Source organism: Monodon monoceros, unplaced genomic scaffold, assembly GCF_005190385.1.
Source record: "Monodon monoceros isolate NGI ecotype Baffin Bay Population unplaced genomic scaffold, NGI_Narwhal_1 Super_Scaffold_7, whole genome shotgun sequence".
Classification (NCBI taxonomy): domain Eukaryota; kingdom Metazoa; phylum Chordata; class Mammalia; order Artiodactyla; family Monodontidae; genus Monodon; species Monodon monoceros.
In genome coordinates, this window is record NW_021703784.1 from 57,224,458 (window position 1) to 57,245,306 (window position 20,849).

General features: G+C 36.2%; 1 protein-coding gene across 3 annotated transcripts in view; it reads left to right on the forward strand.

Moving 5' to 3' along the window:
* Positions 1–20,849, forward strand: part of FCHSD2 (FCH and double SH3 domains 2) — a 304,862-nt gene that overhangs the window by 112,528 nt on the left and 171,485 nt on the right. The window lies entirely within an intron of this gene.

The window sequence follows — 20,849 nt, forward strand, 5'->3', positions numbered from 1 at the left end:
CTGCCATACTTAACTTGGGTGTCTACTCTATACATCAGAATGTATTGAAAACATTTTTAAAGAATCAGATACTTCCCTCACTAGAGTGTCAGTTCCTTGAAAGTAGAAACTGACTTATCTGTTTAAATTTAGGCTCAAGGAATGAATGGATGAATAAATTAAAGTAAGGATATGATAAGTGCTATAAGAGACATAAGTAAAATACTTTGTGAAGGTTTACTAGAAAAAAACTGGATCATTTCGAAGCTGGAGCTAAATCATTTTTAAAAGAGTTTTGAATGTTAACTTGTTTCATGGACAGAGTTTAATATATTTTTAAAAATTTATTTATTTTACTTATTTATTTGGGGCTGTGTTGGGTCTTCGTTGCTGCACGGGGCTTTCTCTAGTTGCAGTGAGTGGGGGCTACTCTTCGTTGCGGTGCACGGGCTTCTCATTGAGGTGGCTTCTCTTGCTGCAGAGCACGGGCTCTAGGCACACGGGCTTCAGTAGTTGTGGCTCGCGGGCTCTAGAGCGCAGGCTCAGTAGTTGTGGCGCATGGGCTTAGTTGCTCCGCGGCATGTGGGATCTTCCCAGATCAGGGCTCGAACCTGTGTCCCCTGCATTGGCAGGCGGATTCTTAACCACTGCACCACCAGGGAAGCCTGACAGTAGAGTCTATATTAACTAAATCTTATATTAGTAACACTAGTGAGGTTAAAGAAGTTATCTACTTACGGTTGGTTTAATCTTAACAGTACATGTATTTTCTTTTTATTGAAGTATAGTTGATTGACAATATTGTGTTAGTTTCAGATGTACAGCATAGTGATTCAGTATTTTTGCACAGTATATTCCATTATAGGTTATTACAAGGTAATGGGTATAATTCTCTGTGCTGTGCAGTATATCCTTGTTGTTTATCTATTTTACTTATCTATCTATTTATTTATTATTGAAGTATAGTTGGTTTACAATGTTGTGTTAGTTTCTGGTGTATAACAGAGTGATTCAGTTATATATGTATATTCTTTTTCATATTCTTTTTTGTTATGGTTTATCACAGGATATTGAATAGAGTTCCCTGTGCTATACAATAGGACATTGCAGTTTATTTTATATACAGTAGTTTGTATCTGTTAATCACATACCCTTAATTTGTCCCTACCCCCATATTCTTAATTAAACATTAAAAATTTTGTAATGTCTTATTTTAAAATAATATATTTGACATCTATGAAGAATATCATAATCTGTTTCCAAGCATTTGAGAAAAATCCTCCCTTAAATGAATTTAGGGCAGAAGGACTTGGTCACATTTTCTAGTATAACATGAGTTCTAGAAACTGTTGAGTTCCATGTAGATAAAGTAGGACCATCTTATGCCTTTTACTGAATAAAACAGATAATGTCCCTTTGTCTTACGCAGGAGGGAATTGAGGAATGAGTAGGGCAAGAGAGGTTAAAAAAAATACTGTTTTTGAATCCTGTAGAATAAAAAATTCAACAGCAGTAATATTTGAAATAACATTAATTCTAGAGATAATTGTAAGATCAGGTGTCAGAGCAGGCAATTTTAAAACACTCATTTAGAAACTAAGGAATCTGATGACTTTATTTAAAATAAAAAACAACCCCCCCCAAATTTTGATAACATAGCGTTAGTTAATAAATGCTAAGGAACAGTGTTCCCTTGTCAGTGTTGTATTTCAGATCTGATGGTTTTCTGTCTTCAGCCTGTTTCATTATGCCCCTGGGTGAAAAAGAAAAATAAGTATATGGAGTAAGAATAGTTCTTATTCAGCTTTGCCAGACAATATTTATCTCATACCTATAAGATGCACTGGTCAAAAGTTAATACATTTCTGTATATATCTTACTGATAAGGGAAGGTGTAACCAACAGAGGAGATTTGGTATTAATAAGAAGGCAGAGCTGTTCAGCAAGGAGAGGTTGGAGAAGAAGATGGAATAAGCTGTGTATGCCATCTGAGAAATAGACATCAAACACAAACAGACATATACAACCCTCCCAGTTGTGCCCCCCGCCCCATACATACAGTATGTAGCCTTTTCAGATTGGCTTCTTTCCCTTAGTGATATGCACTTAAGGCTCTTCCATGTCTTTTCATGACGTGTGTTTGTGTGTGTGTGTGTTTTTAATATCTCATGCATATTGTGGTGATACCCTTAGTGAAAGCACTCTGCCTCCAGCAAAAAAAAAAAAAACCTGCTTGTTTTTCCACATGACTGCGGAACAATTATAGCTTCTACTAGGAGCCCTTCTCCTGTTCCTGGGAAAATAGCTGGGTTGGCTGGTATTTGCATAATCGTCTTTAGGGCTATTGTGGGCGGGTTTGGGCTGCTGACACAGAGCTGCAGTCTGGCCACCTGTCCAGAACAAATGAACTCGGCCTTTGTGCAACATGATTATCTATTTCTTCATAGTGTTATTTCTGGGTAATGAATAATTTGATTATAATATTATGAAACCTTTAGGAAATGTTTGTGTTGAACTTAAATCTTCCATTTGGGGGAGAGAGAAATTTCCTGCCTCTTCCACTGGCACAACTATATATTTCCATGCCACCTCTGGCATAGTTTTGTAACTGCTTTGTGAAATTATCATCATGAATATTAATTAGGGATGCGGGAATTTTAAAAGATACTTCAAAATGATTTGTATTCATTCTTCTATAAATTATAAATTAAGTGTTGTCTAATGTTTTCTAGGAATAATTAATTAAACATTTAAAGTCAGCAAAAGAAGAAGAAATATCTAAGGTCTTGAAATGCTAACCAGTCCTACTTCCTTCATTTTCCTTGATAATGAACCCCATAACTCATTTGGGAAGCTTCTGTCCTAATAATGCACACATTGCTATGTTGACTAATTTTATTAATCATCTATATTCAGCCTGTGATGGGAAATTTTTGTTTTTCTTTTTTTTAAACTTACATTTGACATAGTGTTGATATTTCTTGTACATAATGACCAACTGAGTTAAATTTTCATGTTAGAATTAACTTGTAACTGATTGACCCTATAATCATAATATATAAGAAAAGTCTCAATATCAGAGAAGTGATCAGTGAATTAGTAAGCAATTTAAAAAAATTACTTGCCAGAGTTATTTGAGGACAAAATTTATGTGGTTGTGACAACCGTCACTTCTCTTAGTTCTCATTAAATATTTATTGAATGAATGAAAGATTGAATACTGCTAAGAGACATTATTGAGTACCTGTAGTATACACATCAGGTACTTTTTATGTGCTATTTCATTTGATTATTGCAACAATCTATTTTTTGAGGTAGGTGGTGTGCTTAATTTTTTAATAGACTTTAATTTTTAGCAGTTTTAGGTTCACAGTAATTTTGAGCAGTTAAGTTCAGAGTTCCCGTATACCCTCTGCTCCTACACATGCACAGCCTCCCCCTACTATCAACATCCCATACAAGAGTGGTACATTTGTTACAGCCAATGAACCTCTATTGACACATCATCATCACCCAAAGTCCATAGTTTACATTCTTCATGCTACACAGTCTATGGATTTTGACAAATGTATAGTGACGTGCATCCAGCATCACACTATCACACAGAATAGTTTCAGTGCCCTAAAAATCATCTGTGCTCCACCTGTTTTCCCTTCCTTCCCTCCTAACCCCTGGAAACCACTGATCTTTTTACTGTCTCCATAGTTTTCCTTCTTCCAGAATGTCATATAGTTGGAATCACACAGTATGTAGCCTTTGAGATTGGCTTCTTTCCCATGGTGATATCTGTTTAAGGTCCCTCCATGTCTTTTCTTGACTTGATAGCTCATTTCTTTTTAGTGCTCAATAATATTCCGTTGTCTGGATGTGCCACAATTTGTTTAGCCGTTCACCTCCTGAAGTATGTGTTCACCTACCTAATTTTACAGATGATGAGACTGAAGCTGAGATCAAGTAATTTGCCGGAGTTCACATGTATAATACATGTCAAATCTGAGACCAAAGCCCATGATCTAAATCAGTGATCTCTAGAATAGGTTGTTCACACTATTGGGGGTGTACAAAGATGGTTATATACACATTAAAGGGTTCTTTAAAAACTCTCACTGTTTGCCTTTGTATGTTGCACTGTACAGCAGTTTTCATCTAAGTGGATTTACTGATGATATTCTCTAAATTAAACTATCTCACAAACTGTACAAATAGCTTTAAAATATCACTAGGAATAATATGAAAATTCATTGGAGATAATTCTAATAATGCAAGAACAAGCAAACACCAAGAAAAGAGCAGAGATAACACTTCTTTTAAAAACACTTCATCAGCTTAAGTATAATGTAAAAATGATGATAGCTCAAACAACCTGAAAAAAGCAAGCCAAAAATAACTCGTGATTACCTGGAAGACCATTTAATAATGGATTTATAACCACGTTTACAATGAGGAGCTTTAAACTTGTAACTGTCTTGAGATAGTAGTTATTGGTATATAACATGAGACTATCAAATTGGAAAATTAATTATTGAATATTTATCTCATGCCTTTAAAGTTGTGTTTTTGTTATGGTTTTTGTTTTTTTTTTACATCTCTATTGGAGTATAATTGCTTTACAATGGTGTGTTAGTTTCTGCTTTATAACAAAGTGAATCAGTTATACATATACATATGTTCCCATATCTCTTCCCTCTTACGTCTCCCTCCCTCCCACCCTCCCTATCCCACCCCTCCAGGCAGTCACAAAGCACCAAGCTGATCTCCCTGTGCTATGCGGCTGCTTCCCACTAGCTATCTACCTTACGTTTGGTAGTGTATATATGTCCATGCCTCTCTCTTGCTTTGTCACAGCTTACCCTTCCCCCTCCCCATATCCTCAAGTCCATTCTCTAGTAGGTCTGTGTCTTTATTCCTGTCTTACCCCTAGGTTCTTCATGACATTTTTCTTTAAAATTCCATATATATGTGTTAGCATACAGTATTTGTCTTTCTCTTTCTGACTTACTTCACTCTGTATGACAGACTATGTCTGTCCACCTCATTACAAATAGCTCAATTTCGTTTCTTTTTATGGCTGAGTAATATTCCATTGTATATATGTGCCACATCTTCTTTATCCATTCATCACTTATCCATTCATCACTTAGGTTGTTTCCATCTCTGGGCTATTCTAAATAGAGCTGCAATGAACATTTTGGTACATGACTCTTTTTGAATTATGGTTTTCTCAGGGTATATGCCCAGTGGTGGGATTGCTGGGTCATATGGTAGTTCTATTTGTAGTTTTTTAAGGAACCTCCATACTGTTCTCCACAGTGGCTGTATCAATTTACATTTCCACCAACAGTGCAAGAGTGTTCCCTTTTCTCCACATCCTCTCCAGCATTTACTGTTTCTAGATTTTTTAATTATGGCCATTCTGACTAGTGTGAGATGATATCTCATTGTAGTTTTGATTTGCATTTCTCTAATGATTAATGAAGTTGAGCATTCTTTCATGTGTTTGTTGGCAGTCTGTATATCTTCTTTGGAGAAATGTCTATTCAGGTCTTCTGCCCATTTTTGGATTGGGTTGTTTGTTTTTCTGTTATTGAGCTGCATGAGCTGCTTATAAATTTTGGAGATTAACCTTTGTCAGTTGCTTCATTTGCAAATATTTTCTCCCATTCTGAGGGCTGTCTTTTGGTCTTGTTTATGGTTTCCTTTGCTCTGCAAAAGCTTTGAAGTTTCATTAGGTCCCATTTGTTTATTTTTGTTTTTATTTGCATTTCTCTGGGAGGTGGGTCAGAAAGGATCTTGCTGTGATTTATGTCATAGGGTGTCCTGCCTGTGTTTTCCTCTAAGAGTTTGATAGTTTCTGGCCTTACATTTAGGTCTTTAATCCATTTTGAGCTTATTTTTGTGTATGGTGTTAGGGAGTGATCTAATCTCATACTTTTACGTGTACCTGTCCAGTTTTCCCAGCACCACTTATTGAAGAGGCTGTCCTTTCTCCACTGTACATTCCTGCCTCCTTTATCAAAGATAAGGTGACCATATGTGCATGGGTTTATATCTGGGCTTTCTATCCTGTTCCATTGATCTATCTTTCTGTTTTTGCGCCAGTACCATACTTGTTATGTTTTATAATCGATATAATACGTAAATACAAAGCATTGGGGTATTATTTAAAACTAAATATACATATACTTTTTTTTTTTTTTTTTTTTACTGATACATTGGTGCAGTCAAAAAAGTTTTGGGATCCCTACTCTAAACTGTACTAGTTCATTTTGAAAGGTCTTATGCTAATTAAAAAAGTAAATTATCTTAATTTTGTTACCTTCTTCTCCTTTTAAGTTTTATCTGGATACTTGTTATCCTCCCTTCCTTGTTTGAAAGAGGGTTCATCTTTCTAATCAACCTTTCATCTTGACCCTAACCCTTTCCAGCTATGTTAACCTTATTTTTATAACTGTTAGCCGTTTTCTCCTGGTTTTCAATCCCTCTTTTTAACACTGGCTCCTTCTCTCAGCCTATGTTTTTCTTCCATTTTTAAATTAACAAACAGAACTTCCCTTTAACATACCTCTTATCAAACTTCTGCCTTCCCTTTATATATTTGTGGGGGGGGGAGGGAGAGAGAGAGAGAGAGAGAGAGAGAGAGAGAGAGAGAGAGATGTGTTGCTATCCTTGATTGGAGGAGGCAACTATGTTGGAAGAGACTTTAGTACCTGCCATACATGAAATTGTATGAAAGACTGAACTCGTGCTTTATGGAAAGAAAAGCTCAGACTCTCTCCTTGGTTTGTGTGTGATGTTTTTCTATTAAAAAAATTTTTTTACAGTTATTTTTCACTGTGTTAAAATACACATAAAATTTGTCATCTTAACCATTTTTAAATATACAGTTCAGTAGTGTTAAGTGTACATTGTTGTACAGTCTCCAGAATTTTTTCATCTTGTAAAACTAAAGCTTTATATCCATTAAACAAGTGTCCATTCCCTCCTGCCAACAGCTCCTGAAAACCACCATTTTATTTTCTGTTTGTGTGAATCTACTTCATTTAAGTGGAATCATACAGTATTTGTATCATACCTAATGGGTAGAGTAGCTTTTAGATTTTTAAATTTATGATCAGTATTAAGAAATTCTTAATGGTAATCAATCTTGATTTCAATTTCTTCCCCCTTCAACATGTGGTTAGTTCCCAGGCTGTAGTTTTGCTTTGGAGCATCTCTTGTTCTTTTCTCTTTCCACTGCTTAGAGCATACTATAACTTCCTAATTGGATCACTCTGCTTTCTCTTTCTCTTTATAAGGAATCTTCCATATCAGCACCATGATCATCATTCTAAAATAAAGATCTGATTATTGTTCTCTCCTTTAAATTTTATTGGGTAACTTAACACTTACTGAATGCTTATTAAAATAGCTTTACTTAAACTTTACATGCCCTGTAAGTCATGAATTTACCTCCACTTTACAAATAAGGAAATTAACTGTTAGAGAGGAGATGTGACTTGTTTAGCATTGTACTACTAGAGAGTAATGAAACCAGGATTTAAACTCAGTATTATCTGACTCCCCAATTCCTTCCGATTTTTATACTTGACACATTTTTTTAATGCATATCTTTTCCCCTCTCCTTGGTCGCTGGGAAGTCCTTTATACTTCCTCCTTCAAGGCCCAGCTCAGACATGACTTTTTCTGTGAAACTTTTCCCTGGCTCTGCTTGTCTTCTCTCTCAAATCTGTCCAGTGGTTTTTGCTCTCTGTTACTTAATAGCACTTTCTACATAACTGTAATAAACCCTTTGCTTGATAAAGGATCATTTAAAAAACAGAAGATAACATGTTACTTTGTAACAAAGATTTATTAATTGAATTTGTGAAAATTATTCTTTACTAGTATTGTTAGAAGCATTAGGGATGAAAAATTATTTTTGTAGAAATGATATACCATTATAGATTATCCATATTTTTTGTTTGTTTGTTTGTTTGTTTGTGGTACGCGGGCCTCTCACCGCTGTGGCCTCTCCCGCTGCGGAGCACAGGCTCCGGACACGCAGGCCCAGCGGCCATGGCTCACGGGCCCAGCCGCTCCGCGGCACGCGGGATCCTCCCAGACCAGGGCACGAACCCACATCCCCCGCATCGGCAGGCGGACTCTCAACCACTGCGCCACCAGGGAAGCCCGATTATCCATATTTTAAGAGAGCATGATGGTGACTGAAACTTTCAAAACAGCTAAATTATGAAACAATGATTTACCTAAAACTTTCTCATTTTATGAAGAGTTCAATTCAGGGTTCTATGTTTATTATTCCAAGTTAGATTATGTATAATTCTTCACAATCAGTTACACTGCTTTAGGGTGAAATACCACCTGTGTGTATTTTCATACTTAATCCATTGTCAGAACTAACATTGGAGCCTTAGTTTTTTCCTTTTTCACTAATCTGATTCCTAAAGACTAAAGATTCCTTAACCTTAGTTAATGAAAACTCAGTGTTAAAGATATAGATGTTAAATTAAAATCATCTTCTCTGAGAAAGACGCAGTTAAGAGAATGAAAAGACAGACTGAAAGAAAGTATCTGCAAAACATGTATATGATAAAGGACTTGAGTCCAAATTATACAAATACATCTTAAAACTCAACAATAAATAAATAAATGACCCAATTAAAAAGGTCAGGGACTTCCATGGTGGCACAGTGGTTAAGAATCCGCCTGCCAGTGCACGGGACACGGGTTTGAGCCCTGGTCCGGGAAGATCCCACATGCTGTGGAGCAGCTAAGCCCGTGAGCCACAACTACTGAGCTTGTGCTCTAGAGCCTGAAAGCCACAACTATTGAGCCCACGTGCCACAACTGCTGAAGTCTGCATGCCTAGAGCCCGTGCTCCACATCAAGAAAAGCCACTGCAATGAGAAGCCTGTGCACCGCAATGAAGAGTAGCCCCTGCTCGCCACAACTAGAGAAAACCCGCACACAGCAACGAAGACTCAACACAGCCAAAAGTAAATTAAAAAAAAAAAAAAAGTAGGTCAAAGACCTGAACAGACACTTCAACAGAAAAGATATACAGATGGCAAATAAGCATATGAAAGATGTTCAACATCATATGTCATTAGGGAATTGTCAATGAGATACCACTACACACCTGTTTGGCTAAAATCCAAAGTAATGACAACACCAAATGCTGTCTAGGATGTGGAGCAATGGATTCCCATTGCTAGTGGGAATGGAAAATGGTATAGCCACTTTTGGAAGCTAAGCACAGTCTTATCACATAATCAAGTAGTTGCACATCTTGATATTTGCCCAAATGTGTTCATAACTTAAGTTCACACAAAAACCTGTACATCAATGTCTGTAGCAGCTTTGTTCATAATTGCCAAAACTTGGTAGCAAATAAGATGTTCTTTAATAGGTGAATGTATAAACAACTTGTGGTATATCTAAACAATGGAATAAAAGTCAGTGATAAAAGGAACTGAGCTATCAAGCCACCAAAAGACATAGCAGACACTTAAATGCATCTTGTAAACTGGAAGAAGCTGATCTGAAAAGGCTACAATGCTATATGATTCCAAATATATGACATTCTGGAAAAGGCAAAACTATAGAGATGGTAAAAAGATTGGTGTTTGCCAGAGGTTGGGAGGGAGGAGGATGAAGGGAAGATGAATAGGTGGCACACAGGGTAGTTTTAAAGCAGCGAAATTATTATTATGATAATGCAATGGTGGATACATAACATTGTGCATCTGTCAAAACTCATAGAACTGTACAACACAAACGGTGAATCCTAACGTAAACTGTGGCCTTCGGTTAATAATGTGTCAATGTGTTGTTTCATCAGTTGTAACACATGTATTACACTAATGCAAGATGTTAATATTAGGACAGTCTTATGGAGCAGGGGAGTATATGGGAACTCTACTTTTTGCTCAGGTTTTCTGTAAACCTAAAATTGCTCTTAAAAAAAAACTCTTATTAATTTAAAAATGTATGTGTTTATTTGTTCACCAAAATGGTTAATGATTCGGTTCAGCATTTATTTACTGAGCAAAGACTGAACTGTGCTAGATTTTTATAGCCCTGTCCTTTAAAGAACTTACAGACATCCCTTAGCCAAAATATATAGTGGTTTGAGATAGTCTGTGGTTATATCAGAGTGAGTTGAGTGCTCAGAAAGTGTTTTAAACTTTGAAAGAAGACCTGGTTTTGAACCCAGGCTTAACTAGCTACGTGATCTTATACAAATTACTTAGGCTTTTAAAACTTCCGTTGCATCTACTGCATAAGGTGGTGGCTTTAAATGTTAGTTGAGTGCAAATAGTAGGTACTCAAATATTAACTCTAATGACTAGTTATGTTTTCCATTTAACAAGAGAAATGAGGAAAAATGGCTCTCATTTGCCTTGAATGTTCAGTCATATTTTGTCTGTTTCTTCTGGAATGCCCCCTTCTATTTTAAGATAACTAAGGGTCCAGCTCATGAAATTATTTGCTTGCTGATTTGCTACATTCCAGTTTCTGCTTGAAAGAGGAACTGCTTTTACAGCTGTCTTTGAGATCAAGTGGACAGTTCAATCATGCTGACTAATATAACACTTTTCTTATTGTTTAAAACAACAGCAACTAGTTTGTTTTTCCCCTCAATAAAACCCTTCAGTTAGAAGCTTACAAATAGATATCAGCTAATCCAAGCCTTGAAATCTAACTTTAATTTTAAAAATGGAGTAAGAACACAATTTTAATGATGTCTAGTGACTCTTTAATATTCTAAATAAGCCAAAATTTAGTATATTTTGCTCTAAAAATCTGTGTCATCATTTGTTTTCCAGTTGATAATGTTTTAAATATTATAAAATAAATCCCCCAAATTTGTTTTTTGACAAAAAATAATATTAATCTTTATTGGAAGATGACTGTAACACACAGTAAAAACTATTGTTTTTCTTACTAAAAGCTTCCAGCAATGTGAAAAGAAAAATTCTCAAAATGTGGGGGAAAGAAAAAACATTCAAAAAAGTATAACCATCATTTTGTGGTTAAACAATCTACTGAAAAATGGAAAATGAAGTAAAAACTATTGAAATAGGAGAGGTAAGCCTTTTAGTCAGTAGGGTTTTCTCTTGATTAAAGCTTGCATATAAATTGCTTTGGAAATAAATGGAAGAACTCTGTAGGCATAAACAAGACTATCTGGAGCGGGGGGGAAATGGTTGAAGTGAACTTGAAAATTATTAAATAACTGGCATTTAACATCAGGTAGATTTGGCCTTTTGCCTCCTAAAAGGAAGATACATTTTACTAAACAAACTTCCAAGTTATACAGTCCTATTGGCAACAGCATTATATAAACTGGACATTTAACATGTTCTCTCTGTTTAAGTCCAACACGATTTTTGCACATACTTTCTCATTAAACTGTTGTAATAGCAGCATTCAGTGGAGAACTAAGAATATTTCAGGCAGATAACTTCTATACGTCTTTTGTATATTAAGGGAAACACTGTGAGTTTTGTGTAAGCACAGTAAATTAACTTATTCCAGTTATTATTAGGACCATAACTCTCCAAGGAAACATTTTTTAAATGTGTTTTTATGATGCTTTTTTTTTTTGCGGTACGCAGGCCTCTCACTGTTGTTGCCTCTCCTGTTGCGGAGCACAGGCTCTGGACGCGCAGGCTCAGCGGCCGTGGCTCACGGGCCTAGCTGCTCCGCGGCATGTGGGATCTTCCCAGACCGGGGCACGAGCTCATGTCCAATGCATCGGCAGGCGGACTCTCAACCACTGTGCCACCAGGGAAGCCCTGTGATTCTATTTTAAGCTGAATGGTAGTAACGGTGCTTTTACTCTGAATTGAGTAAACGAAAGACATTGGAGGGTCTTTCTTAAAGAACGAGAATAACTTCATGGAAAACTTCTTTGAGAGTAGTTAACCCCTGAGCACTAAAGAAGAATTCACTATATAAGTGTAAGTGTAAGCTTCAAGGAACAAGTTGGATGCTTAGAAGTAAAAAATTTACCCCACCAACCTTCTCCCACATTTTCCCTACTATTTTTTCATCACGAATTTTTTTCACCTAAGTTATGCCAAACCCTGGAACTCCCTCTTCCTTTCTCAGTTGCTCAAATTCCTATTTGCTCTTTCAGATCCAGTTCCAATGTACTTAAGTTTATATAGGTTTTCCTGACATCTCTCACTTTAGGAGAGAGAGTGCCTTCTCCTCTTATACTTCTGCTAAACCTAGTATCATTTGTATTATAATCCAACAACCCTTTCTGCAATTAAATAGCCTACCAGTGTATTCATCCCTGGGGGACATACCATCATCTGTCCATTTGTATAAAGCCAAAATCCAAAGGGTCATCTTTGTTGTCTCCTTCCTTCTTATCTCTTCCATGGCTAGACCATTACCAATCATGTCAGTTTTTCCCTGCCAGATACCTTTATAAATGAGTTTGGTTCTCTCTATCCCCAGTGTCTCCACCGCAGTTCAAACCCTCATCATCTCTGCCAGAATACTGCTGCAATAGTCTTCTTTGGATCTAAAGAGTCTCTTGTAGACAGCATATAGTTGGATCATGATTTTTAATCTATTCTGCCAATCTCTCTGCCTTTCGATTGGAGACTTTAATCTATTTGCATTTAAAGTAAGAATGTACTGCTTTGTCATGTTGCATTATTGTCGCTTTTGTGTTGAGTTTTCGTAGTGGAATGTTTTAATTTTCTTCTTCCTTTTGCGTATATTCTTTGTGGTTATATTTAACATTCTAAAGTTGTAAGACTCTAATTTGAATTTACACCAGCTTAACTTCAGAAGCATTACAAAAACTCTGCTCCTTTACAGCTTCATCCCTAACCTTTTCATTTATTGATAGGACAGAATTATGTTTTTTTATATTATGTATCCAAAGACATAAACTAAAATTTTTTTATGCATTAGTTTCATATTATATAAAAAACAATATGTGGAGTTACAAAACAAAGTTACAATAACACTAGCTTTTGGACTAACAATTTTTTAAAGAAATGTATAGTCTTTTAAACCAAGTAGAAAACAGAAAGTGGAGTTACAAACCACTGTTACGATAATACTAGCTTTTATAGTTGCCCATATATTTACCATTAGTGAGATCTTTATTTCTTCATACTGCTTCAAGTTACTGTCTTGTGTCCTTTCATTTCACCTTCGAGATTCCCTTGAGCATTTCTTACAGGACAGGTCTAGTAGTCAGGAACTCCCTCAGCTTTTGTTTATCTGAGCATATTTTAATATCTCCCTCACTTTTGAAGGACAGTTTTGCTGCATATAGTATTTTCAATTGACAGGTTTTTTTCTTTTAGCACTTTGAATATATGGACCCACTGTTTTCTGCCCTCCTAAATTTCTGTTGAAAACTCTGCTGATAATCTTATTGAAGATACCTTGTATGTGGCTGTTTGCTTTTCTCTTGCTGCTTTCAGGATTCTCTTTTTGTCTTTAGCTTTTGACAGATTGATTATAATGTGTCTCAGTGTGGGTCTCTGAGTTCATCCTACTTAGAATTTGTTGCGCTTCTTGGCTGTTTATATTCTTGTCTTTTGTCAAATTGGGGAAGTTTTTGACCATTATTTGTATAATCTCACTGTCCCTTTCTCTATTCTCCTTCTAGGACTCCCACAGTGCATATATTGGTCCACTTGTTGGTGGCCCAAAGGTTCTTTAGCCTTTGTTCACTTTTCTTCATTGGCGAATAAGGGTTCAGCAATGGCCATCTACCTCTGTGTCTGCACCTTTGTGTCTCCACATCCTTGATCAGAAGCAGCAATCAGTGATCAGAGCACAGATCCCTGATATTTGGAGGACGGGCCCTTATTGCCCACGGTGTCTCCTGCAAGCTGCATGCAGGCTGCTACAAGAACAAGTTCATGGCTGCCTGCCACTGGGCTGGGAGGTGGGGGGTAACTGCTGCTGAGCTAAGTAGAGAAATTGGTTGAAATTAACTTTGTTTAACATCCAAGCCTTTCTCTGGAAGTTACAGCCTTTAAAAAGACTTCAGAGTTCCAAAATAGTTATGTGAGACAGATTCTGTCATTGAATCTGTTGTCTGTGTTGGGAAACGGAATCCTGGTGCTTGCTACTTTGCCATCTTCCCAGAATCCTCTCCTGCAATAGTCTTCTAAGTGGGAATATAACTCAGAAACAGCCAGATGGAAGAGATGCATAGGACAAGTATGTAGGAAGGGGTGTAGGGCTTCCATGCCTTCTCTGGGTGTGCCACTCTCCCACCACCTCTACGTGTTCACCAGCCTGGAAGCTCTGTACCCCGTACTACTGGGGTTTTTATGGAGGCTTCATCATGTGGGTGTGATCAATTATTAAGTCCATGTCTAGCCCCTTTCTCCTCTCTGGAGATTAAGAAACAGGGCTAGAAATTCCAAGAATATGGCTTGGTATTTCTGGTGACCAGCCCTCATCCAGGAGCCCACCAAAAGAGTCACCTCATTAGAACAAAAGACACTGCTATCACCCAGGAGAATAATTGGGACTTAGGAACTCTGTCATGAACTGGGGTCAAAGACTAAATGCTAGAACAAAATTCTCCTAGCACCGCTATTTACAAAAGTTTATGAGCTCTGTGCCAGGAACAGAGACCAACACATAAATATTTTCTTTTATTTCACAAGGTACATAACTCTTGGATTTGACTCTTTTCCACTTGGCAAAATGAATTTAAGATTTATCCGGGACTTCCCTGGTGGTCCAGTGGTTAAGACTCTGCACTTCCACTGCAGGGGGTGTGGGTTCAATCCCTGGTTGGGGAACTAAGATCCTGCCTGCCTTGTGGCACGGCCAAAAAAAAAAAGTTGTGTAAATTAATAGCTTTTATTACTGAATAGTACTCTGTTCTAATGATGTACTATATTTTGTTTAACTGTTCACCTATTGAGGGACACCTTGGCTGCTTCCACTTTCATGAATAAAGCTGCTAGAAACATTTGTGTGCAGGGTTTTGTGGACATCAGTTGGCTAAATACTTAGGAGTGCTATTGCTGAGTCATATGGGAAGTCTGTTAATTTTATAAGAAATTTCCAAATTGTTTTCCAGAGTGGTTGTACCATTTTACATTTCCACCAGCACAGGCGTGTCCTGTGGCTCTGCATTCTCACTAACATTTGATAGTGTAGTATTTTTTTGGAATAGCTCAAAGAGCTATTCTAATAGGTATGTAGTGGTATCTCATTGTTGTTTTAATCTGCATTTCCATAATGACAAGTGATGTTCAGCATTTTTCATATGCTTATTTGCCATCCTTACATCTTCTTGATGAAGTGTGTGTTCAGATCTTTTGCTCATTTTAAAAATTGGGTTGGTTTTCTCTTTACTGTTGAGTTTTAAGAGCTCTGTATATATTCTGGATACAAGTCCTTTATCAGTTATGTGATATGTGTGTATTTTTCCTAGTCTGCAGCTTGTTTTTTTTTTTTTTTTTCTTCATTCTTTTAACAGTGTCTTTCCTAAAGGAAAGAATTTAATTCTAATAAAGTTCAAATTATCATTTTTTCCTTCATGTATCTTGCTTTTGGTGTTGTATGCAGAAACTCTTTGTCAGAGGTCAAAGAGATTTTCCTTTGTGTTCTCCTGCATGTTTTGTACTTATGTACTTTACATTTAGGTCTATGAACTGTTTTGGGTTAATTTTTATGTAAGTTATGAGATAAGTGTTAATGTTCATTTTTTGGCATATGGTTATCCAATTGTTCCTGCACCATTTATCGATACAGACTATCCTTTCTCCATCTAATTGCCTTTGTACTTTGTGAAAAATCAATTTACTATATTTGCATAGATCTATTATGGGGCTCTCTTCTGTTCCATTGAGCTATGTGTCCATTCTTTTGCCAGTACTACACTGTAACATTATAATATAGTAATTAGCCTTGAACTTGTAATGTGAGTTCTCTGACTTTGTTCTTGTTTTTCAGAATTATTTTGGCTATTTTAGTACCTTTACCTTTCCATATGCATTTTAAAATCAGTCTTTTGATATCTACAAAAAAGCTTTCTGGAATTTTGATTTGAATTTCTTAACAATGTGAACTCTTCTAATCCATTAACATGAGGTTTTCTTGGATTTTTTTCATCAGTGTTTTGGAGTTTTCCACATACAGTTCTTACACATATTAATATTTTGTTAGATTTATACCTGAGTATTTCATTTCCCCCCCAGTGCTATCCTAATTTTTTTTTTAAGTTTCAAATTCCAATTGTTCATTGCAGGTGCATAGGAGAACAATTGAGTTTTATATGTTGACCTTGTATCTTGCAACCTTGCTAAACTTATTAGTTCCAGGAGGGTTTTTTGGTTTTGTTTTGGGTTTTTTTGGTAGATTCTTTGGGATTTTCTACATAGACAATCATGTCATCTGTGAATGGAAGTAGTTTTATTTCTTCCTCTCCAATTTGTATACCTTTTACTTCTTTTTCTTGCCTTTTTGTACTAAGTGGGACTACAATTACAATGTTGTAAAGGACTGGTGAGAGAGGGCATCCTTGCCTTATTCCCAGTCTTAGGGGGAAAGCATTCACTTTCCATTAGAAGTATGTTAACTCTAGACTTTTTTTTTAATGTAATCATTTATTATTTTTTAATTAATTTATTTATTTGGCTGCATCAGGTCTTAGTTGCAGCACACGGGATCTTTTGTTGTGGCGCGTGGGCTCTTTGTTGCGGCTTGCGGGCTTCTCCTTAGTGGCAGGCAGGCTCCAGAGCACACGGGCTCAGTGGTTGCGGCACATGGGGTTTCTAGTTGTGGCACATCAGCTCCAGAGCACGTGGGAGCTGCCAGCTCCAGTTGCCCTGCTGTGTGTGGGATCTTAGTTCTCCCTCCAGGGATTGAACCTGCATCCCCTGCACTGGAAGGCAGATACTTAACCACTGGACCACCAGGGAAGTCCCAATAACTGTAGGCTTTTTGTATATACCCTTTATTAGCTTAAGGAAGTTTGCTTCTGCTACTAGTTTCTTCAGAATTTTTATCACGGATGAGTGTTAAATTTCATCTCTTTTTTATTCTGTTTGGTCCTCAAATCAAATAGGTCATTTAATATGTCATTAGAACTTGTTTTTTCTTATATAGCTAAATTTAAACAAAATTAATCTTTATTTTTGATAAAAGGAAAACTCTAAAAATATCTAAATACATATTTAATATGTAACATGAGATTAATACCTCATTTTATCATGAAATGAATAGAAAAGTAAGTAAAGACAATTTATTATGTAATTTAAAATAATATATTGATTTTTTTTACCTTAACTTCAATTATGTGCTGTACAAGACAATGAAAAATATTTCAAAACTTTGCTTAAGGGGGGATGTGAAGTTCTCTATTACTATTAATTTTAGAATAGTTAAGACATTGTATAATTTATAATCATTGTATAATTTACATCAGTTTGAGAAGTATCCAACTTATGCAGTGGACTTTAATTTTTAAAAGTCATTTACATAATGTTGGGAATTTCATGACAAAAAGGTATAGTATATTATGTAACATGGCTTCCTATAATTTTGAAGTGCCATCTGATGTCATATCCTTATAAAATTTAAATATTAGTTTCTCTGTATGTTAGCGGTAAAAAATGGATACAGAATAACCTGTGTGAGATCCATGGGGCACACTTCTGCTCAGCTTTCTGTGGTAAATGGGCAAAAGGTTAAGCCATCAGTCCATTTCCCAGTGTCTATTGAACAGTGTCTTTCTTTGTGTTGCTTCACTTGTTAGAGCAATATAGCAAGTGTTATTGAGAGGTGAAACAAAGCAAGTCTTACATCAGACACTGATGGCTTTTTTAAAAGTTGGAATGGGATATTATTGGATGTTGCAAAGAGTATATTGATAATACATTTTTATAGAAACCACTGCTCCAGAGTAAACTGTATTGGAAATCAAATCAACATTATGTATTAGTGATACTCATGTAAATATAAATATTATATCTAATGCATCAGTTTTAAAGAGTAATGTAATGTAAAGTAATGTTGTGGGCCAGGGAAGTGATTCAAAAAAAAAAAAAACCATTTAAAAAAAAATTACCAGCCATGGGGTTTATCTTCCTTAGCCATTTACTTGTGGTAGATTTTACTTTCTACACAAGTAAACCTTTTATTCATAAGATGTAGCTTTAAGCATAATGTAAAAGGTAAACCAATTAAGTATAGAATGCTTTCAGAAGCATGAAGTGTTATTTAGGACCTTGCTTATAAAGGCCATGGAGTATTTCTTGAGCATCCATGCAGATTAGATACTGAACAGCTGCATGGAGCACACAGAAGCTATGATTCCTGTCTCTCTGAACTAACTTGAATAAAGTCTTTCATCTAAAGATCTCACTGTTTGTCTATTTCATGAATCCCTCATCTCATCTCTGAAGCACTCCATTCAGTTTAGTACAGTTCAACATTGTGGTTTAGAGCTCTAGAAATTGCTCTTGTAACTTATAATGCACAAAAGTAACAAGTTGAAGTAATTTCAAAAAATTTTAAAGAATTATATAAAATCTACAGTGATTTTGTGGGCAGAGATTTAGAATGATAACTAGGGATTCTAATTCAAACTTAACTAGATTCTAATTCAAACTTAACTGTGACTTTAAGTAAATTTTGTATGTTCTAAGCGTCCAATTTCTCTGTAGTTATAACAGGGACTAACAGAATTAAGAGAAATAAGTGTGTTGAGATGCTCGTTAGTAAGTTCACTTGTTTTATATAAATTTACAGTGCTGTCATTCTGCCCTCTTAGTCCTTCTCATAATCTGAGGCTCCTATCATATCCCATGTTCTATAAAAATTGTTCTGCAACCACTTTAGCAGTTATTAAACTGAAAAAATCACTATCATATTATTGAGATGTAAATTTGTTAAGAACATATCAGATGATCCTTTCCTCCTCTGGGTACTTGTATCACATATTGCCACTTATTTGGCAACCCATCCGTTGCCTCCCATTTTATGCTGTATGCTTCCTATTCTTGTCTACATATTATGAGTTCTTTGAATTCAGGGATCTTACTTGAATCTTCATAAAAATTAATATGTACTGCCTTCTAAATATGGAATAAACTTTTTTCATTGCTTCAGAGTATCTTACACATATGTTCCCTTTCAGTAATGGACATGGTCAAATTTGACTATAATTTTACTAAGGAACTTATTTATTTATTGTATAAAAACCATCTGGTCATAATCTTAGAAATCTGATACATGTTTTTTTTTATTTGAGTATATGAAAATTAGGGAACCAGAGAAATTTTGATCTAAACATTTCTAACTCAGAATGGCAAAAACACAAAAGGAGTTTGAGTATTATACATTAGAAATGGAATAATGTAGGTGGCATTTATTCGTGCAATCAGGGAACATTGTTGGTATCAGCTAAATACTAGGCTCTTTGCTATAGCCTGGAGACATAGTGATTAAAAAAAAAAAAAGAAAGAAAGAAAAAGACAAGATCTGTACCTGATGGAGCTTATAGTCAGCAAATAGGCAAAGCATATTTAAACCAGACAGTAACAATGTATAAGGGTTATGAATACAGTAGGCTGATGAGAGAGAGAGCAACTGACTGAAGGGTGAGCTACTTTGTATACAGTGATTAGGAAAGCCCTTTTGGAGAAAGATACAAAGTAAGACCAAAAGGATAAGGAAGTACCTAGATTGTGGTCTGTAAATATGGTTTCTCTCTGAAAGTAATCAGAATTCCTTGGAAAACTAGCTTACTGCAGATCTGGAATAGGGACTGTAAAAGAAAACAAAGAAATTATTAAAGTCTATTGGGGTCATGATATGGGAGCCAACTTGGAGGAGCTCCCACTGACCACAGATGTAGCATTTGGAGCATCAAGAGAATTGTGACTGCAGTAGATTGAAACACATCCATTATTCAAAATATGTGAGTTCATAATGTTACTTTAAAAATTCATTGTTCACTTTTGGACCAAAACTGGACAGTCAAGTATTTATCTTGCCTTTCCTCTGAGAACTGTACCTCAGCATACCCAAACAGTCCAGGAGGGATAGTTCTTTAAAAAAGAATTCAAGCTAATAAACGCAGAAATAATGATAAACTATTCTCTCTCTTTTTTTTTTTTTTTTTTTTTTTTTTTTATGGCGGTACGCAGGCCTCCCACTGCTACAGCCTCTCCCGCTGCGGAGCACAGGCTCCGGACGCGCAGGCTCAGCGGCCATGGCCCACGGGCCCAGCCGCTCCGCGGCATGTGGGATCCTCCCGGAGCGGGGCACGAACCCGTGTCCCCTGCATCGGCAGGCGGACTCCCAACCACTGCGCCACCAGGGAAGCCCTAAACTATTCTCTTTTAATGAAATGAAACCAAACACTTAGACATTTAAACTTTCCACATTTTTCTTTATATACTTTTGAATATTTTGTGTTCGGAAATTTAAAAATCAGTTTAAAGGAGGGGCAGCAAGAACTCCGCTGGTAGGAATGGGAGTGGTGGGAAGAGATTTCATACAAATAAAGAACGGTGTGAACAAGGTACAGAAGTGAAAAAAAAATTCTGTACGTATTCAGGGAAGACTAAGTAATTGTATTCCCCAAAGTGCAAGGTATGTAAGTGGAAGTATTGTGGATATGCAGTTATATGTGAGTTTTCAGAATACATAGGACCTGAAAATAGTGAAACCAAACTATTGCCAAATTCAAAAGGAACTCGAGATTCAAAGGAGCTTCTCTGTAGTTCCTGCTACCCTTTGGGCTCATTGAAATAATGGTAAACAGAAACATTCAACAATGGATTTAATTAAGCCAAATTGATTTGGCAGCAGACCTTAGTAGAAAGGTACCATGTATAGAATGCACCACTGAT